Consider the following 6,460-nt stretch of genomic DNA (forward strand, 5'->3'; position numbering starts at 1 on the left):
ACAACCATATATATATATATATACACATATACATTAACATAACATAAATTTGTAATTGATATATATCAACATATATATATATATATACATTAACATATACATATTAATTTGGTGAGTAGTTTGTGTGCACACTAAACGACTCAGTTTATGTAACTTACAAACAAAAGATTAAGGCCATCATGAAGTATAATATTTTTGGGAAAATAACAGCTCTAATAGCACAGCTGGCATGGTCTCAGTGTTTACATCTCTAAGTATAATTAGGTATGCTTTTCAAATCAAAGTTACTGCTGAACAGAATGATGGTATCATGGGTCTCTGTCTGTTTGACTTGGGTAAAGGAAGGAAACAAGACTCTTTTTGAATCAAAAAACTGCACATGATGGGGTTTCTATAATCATACGTGAAAGCAGAATTGAATCCTCTGTTCAGGCATTCACATTCATTGTTGTTGTTGTTGTTGTTAAGTGCCGTCAAGTTAGTTCTGACCCATAGCGACCCTATAGAGGGTTTCCAAGGAGTGACTGATGAGCTTGAACCACCAACATTGCAGTTCAAACATACTTTGCAGTCTAGTGCATTAACCCACAGCACCATACCAGGACTCTCATATTCATTAGGTTTGGCAACTTAGCTTTTCTCCATTTACATATTTTTAATAGGAAAAATAATTAGAAAGAGTTTTCAACATAAAGAAATGCCGATTTAAAAAAAAAAAAAATTATTAGCAGTTGGAAAAATAGGCGCTCCCATATATGAATGAATCCTCTCTCTTAGTATACCACAGTGAAGGAATTCCAACGAAAGAGAGAATCTCCCATAAACATATCCCAGAGTTTTTCAAACACCAAGGTTTTGGTATGTTTTTCACAGAGATGGTTTAAGCTGCCAAAAGAGACCCACTCTTTTGATTTTGTGAACTGAGCTTTTCACTACCAGGGTAATTCATATCCTTAGCAAATGTTCTTATTTTCCTCATAAATATAATGAATTGTCAGTTGTCTCAGCAGTGATTCACTTGGGGGCTGCCTTTTGGGGCGCTCTTATTTTTCTCAGGGAGGATCACTGAGATACTGGTAATTCAAACACTTCCTTCAAATATAGCAGGTATTTAGTTTCTCAGCATAGAATTTTGCCTGTGGTAATTTATCAGTTCATTTCCATCCCCCTCCAAGTAAAGCATATGAAAATGATTAATGATTATATCTTTATTTTTATTTCTTTTGGAACTGCCAACCCTGACTATTTACAGGAGATCATTATATTTTTATAGATCTTAAGTGCATATGCTGATTCAGCAAAGAAAAGAGTTTCAGCAATTTCACTGATTATAGCTGCATCTATTACTATTACTGAACCACTGACGTTGGGGGGCGTTGAGGAAAGGCTCTGGGTATTTTAAAGGAGAGTAAGTACAGTACAATGGTTTAAAAACATTGACGTTACAAGCTATAATAAAATGGAGTTCCAAGGCAGCCCCTACCACCTAAAATTTCCAGACACAATATTAGCCACAAATGAGTTCTCACTGCTATTTTAACTTGAAAACAAAGTGAAGAGTTGAAAGAGATGTCACCTCCTTTCCTAAACATAGATTCGCGCGCATGCGCACACACACACAGTCTTCCCCACCACATTCCCTGGTATCATTAGTTTCCCAAGCCTGTTCCATTTCAGCTATGATTATGACATTCCTTATTCAATGGTGGTTATGTGCTGTGACTCAAAGAGACCCTGTACAGGATTTACAAGGCTGTAAACCCTTTACCAGAGCAGAAAGCCTTATCTTTCTCCTGTGGAACAGCTGGTAGTTTCCAACTGCTGACCTTGAGGTTCGCAGCCCGATTTGTAACCGCTATACTATGTTGTTGTTGTTGTTGTTAGGTGCCATCGAGTTGGTACCGACTCATAGTGACCCTATGCACAGCAGAACAAAACACTGCCTGATCCTGGGCTAGTCTCACTATGGTTGCCACACTTGAGTCCATCGATGCTGCCACTTGGCCAATCCATCTCATTGGGGGTCTTCCTCTTTTTCTCTGACCCTCAACCTTATCAAACATGATATCCTTCTCCAGTGACTGGTCCCTCCTGACAATATGCCTGAAGTATGAGAGACGAAGTTTGGCCATCTTGGCCTCCAAGGAGCACTCTGGCTGTATTTCTTCCAAAACGGATCTATTGGTTCTTTTGGCAGCCCATGGCACTTTCAATATTCTCCTCCAATACCATAACTCAAAAGCATCAATTCTTCTACGGTCTTCCTTATTCACTGTCCAGCTTTTGCATGCATATGAAGATATTGAAAATACCATGGCTTGGGTCAGGTACACCTTAGACCTCAAGCTGACATCTTTGCTCTTCAACACTTTAAAAAGGTCTTGTGCAGCAGATTTGTCCAATGCAACACATCGTTTGATTTCTTGACTGCTGCTTCCATGAGTGTTGATAGTTGATCCAAGAAGAATGAAGTCTTTGACAACTTCAATCTTTTCTCCATTGGCGTGGTGGCCAATCAGAGCTTGTATTTTCATCACGTCTTTATCTTGGAAAAGGATTTGCTCTGAGAGGACCCGTCCAATTGCCTTGATGTCTCCTGGGCTAGCAACCTACTTGTTCTTGTGGTAGCAGTTGGACTGCCTCTAAGGAGCATTTTGCCTGCACTTCTTCCAAGACAGATTTGTTTAGTCATCTGGCAGTTCATGGCACTTTTAATATTATCCGCCACCATAATTCAAATACACCAATTTTTATATCTTCTTCATTATTCATTGTAGTTTTCACATGCATATGAGGCTATTGGGAACATCATGACTTGGGTCAGGCATGCCTTAGTCCTCAAAGTTACATCTTTGCTCTTTGACACTTTAAATAGGTCTTGTGAAACAGATTTGCCTAATGCAATCAATAGATCCTTTGGTTTCTTGAATATTGGTTCCATAAACATTGATTGTGAACCCAAATAAACTGAAATGTTTGATAATTTTATTCTTTTCTCTGTTTATCATGACGTTGTTTATTGATTGTGAGGATTTTTGTTTACTTTGCATCCTCCATACTGAAGGCCTTTATCAGCCTTTGGTCTTTATCAGCAAATGCTTCCCTTTCAGCCAGCAAGCTTGTCTCATCTACATGTAGCAGACTGTCAATGAGTCTTCCTCCACTCTTCATGCCATGTTCTTTATATAATGTTCTTCTTTGATAATCAGGTTCATAGATTATTTGCTCAGCATACAGATTTTATAAGTATGGTGAAAGAATGCAACCCCAATGCATAACTTTCCTCATTTTAAACCATTCAGTATCCCCTTGTTCAGTTCAAATGACTGCCTCTTGGACTACATACAAATTTCATGAATACTATGAAGAGTTCTGGAATTCCCATTCTTCTCAATGTTATCCTTAATTTGCTGATTCACATAATTGAATGCCTGTGCATTGTTAATAAAACACAAGAAAGGATCTTTCTCATATTCCTTTGCTTTCCATTGAAATCCATCTGATGTCAGCAATATCTTTCATTCCATGTCCTCTTCTGATTCCAATGTAAATTCTGGCAGTACTCTGTCAGTGTTCCACTGCAACTTTTTAAATTATCTTCAGCAAAATTTTACTTGTATGTGATATTAATGATATTGTTAGATAATTTCTTGCATTCTATTGAGCCATTTTTTCATTGGAATAGGCACAAATATGGATTTCGTCTATATTCTATAATCCATATTTATAAGAGCTAAGTAGCTCTCTTACACATTTCTTGGCATACACTAATGTGTGCTTCTAAGCTGTATGTGCTTGTTGAAACATATCAATTTGTATTTGTCAGTTCCTGGAGTCTTGTTTTACTCTAATGCCTTCGATGCAGCTTGGGCTTCTTCCTTCAATACCATCCATTCCTGATCGTATGTTACCTCCTGAAATGATTGAACATCGACTAATTCTTTTTGATACAGTGATTCTGTGTATTTTTTCCATCTTCTTTTGGTATTTCCTGCATCTTTCAATATCTTGCCCATAGAATGCTTCAGTATTGGAACTTGAGGGTTGAATTTTTTCTTCAGTTCTTTCAGTGTGATAGTTTTCAGAGGAAAAACCCTCAGAAGTGGACTTCTTCCTAGTCTGTATGTTCCACTGAAACCTGTCCACCATGGATGACCTTGATGGTATTTGAGCTACCAATGGCATACCTTTTAACATTACAGCAACACATAAGCCACCACAACACAGCAACTTGACATTTTTGGGGGGATTTTGCAACTCTATGCTTGAATTTTTTCTTCAGCATGAGAAATGCTGTTGTTTCCTTTTGGTTTTCTCACAATGCAATGTCATTCCACTTCAATCTGTCATTCCCAGCATAGTAAATCATATAATTATCTCATTAAAAATAGCCAATAACCACCCACTTCAGCTCACTAATGCCCAGGATTTCAATATTTATGTGATCCATCTCCTTTTTGATAATTTCCAATATTCCTAGATTCATATTTAATACATGCCACATTCAGATTATTAATGGTTGTATGCAGCTATTTCTTCACACTTTCTATTGTGCCCCATCAGCGAATGAAGGTTCTGAAAATTTTGCTTCATTTGCTTCATTAAGGTGGAGTCTACTTTGAGGCGTCAGCTCTTCCCCAGTTGTATTTTGAATGCCTTACAAACCTGAGCAGCTTATCTATTGGCACTATATCAGACAGTGTTCCACTGCTATTCATAAGGTTTTCAGTAGCTAATCCATGTGGCGGAGTCCTGGTATTGCACTGTGGGTTAATGCACTGGACTGCAAAGTCAGTTTGAACCATAAGGTCGGCAGTTCAAACTCACCAGTTACTCCTCAGAAACCTTATACAGGGATGCTATGGGTCAGAACTGACTCAGCAGCACTTAACCACAACAGCAATCCATATGGCACTGTAGGATAAGTACTAGGCTGTAAACTGCAAGGCTGCACTTCAAACCCACCAGCTGCTCCTCAGAAACCCTATGCTGGGTTACTATGTGTAGGAACCAACTCAATAACACTTAGCAATAACAATAATCACCCCTTAGAAATGGACAGTCTATTCCTTCTGTCCCTAGTCTTAGTCTAGAATCCTGTATTTGAAATATTGGTGGCTAGCTTCCAGCATCACTGTAACACGTAAGCCATCACAAATGTCAAACTACAGACAAGTAGTGACCATAAGATTACAACATTGGAAAACCCATGGAGCTCCTATCGTGTCACTATGAGTCAGAACAGACTCAATGGCAGTGAGTTTAATAGAATTTTCAACTTTACACAATTCTCCCCAACATTTACTTTTTATAATAATCACTCCAGTTTGGAACTGTCCACTTTTGGGAATTATATATTTTCTTATCATACAGACAAATATTAGTCTCTTACTGAATGGGACTATTTTAGCAGGCTTGATCTGACTTCATGTATATATAATAATACACATTGCAATAAGCTAGATAACTACAGAATTTGACTGCTCACATTTGGCCCTTTCATTTTAAATTGAGAAAGTAGCACATACTCTAGTATGTTGTTGTTTTTAAGTGCCACTGAGTCAATTCTTACTCATACCAACCCTGTATAGGGTTTCTGAGGAGTGGCTGGAGGGTTTGAACCTCTGACCTTGTGATTAGCAGTCTAGTACTGTACCCTGGTATAGCAGATGAAAAACCTCCCTTGACCCTTCCTTGTCTCATGGAATCTTCTTCTTAACAAGATTTATGTATAGACTCCATCATTCAAATATCAGTTTGTCATACTGTGGTGACATGTGTGTTCCTGTGATGCTAGAAGTTATGCCACCAGTATTTTAAATACCAGTAGGGTCACCCATGGTAGACAGGTTTCATCGGAGTTTCCAGATTAACAAGAAGGAAGGGCAGACCGCTTCTGAAGGGTTAGCCACTGAAAACCTTATGAATAACAGCAGAACATTGTCAGATATAGTACCGGAAAATGAGCCCCTGTACTGGAAGACACTCAAAATATGACTGGGGTAGGGCTGTTTCCTTAAAGTACAGTTCACCTAAATGATGTAAATGGAGTTAAGCCTTCTGGACCTTCCTTTTCTCATGTACCACAACTCAAAATAAGGAGAAACAGCGGCAAACATACATTAATAATCAAAATGTGTGATGTATGAAGTCTGAACTTAGAAAAATTGAAAGTTATCTAAAATGAAATTAATCACAATACAGACTGATATCCTAGGCATTGTTGTTGTTGTTAGGTGCCATTGAATTGGTATCGACTCATAGCGAACCTATGCACAACAGAATGAAACACTGCCCTGTCCTGGGCAACCTCACAATTGTTGCCACACTTGAGCCCATTGATGCTGCCACTTTGTCAATCCATCTCGCTGGGGTCTTCCTCTTTTTCTCTGACCTTCCAACCTTACCAAACATGATGTCCTTCTCCAGTGACTGGGCCCTACTGACAATATGCCTGAAG

This window comes from Chrysochloris asiatica, unplaced genomic scaffold (assembly GCF_000296735.1).
Source record: "Chrysochloris asiatica unplaced genomic scaffold, ChrAsi1.0 scaffold00183, whole genome shotgun sequence".
Taxonomy (NCBI): domain Eukaryota; kingdom Metazoa; phylum Chordata; class Mammalia; order Afrosoricida; family Chrysochloridae; genus Chrysochloris; species Chrysochloris asiatica.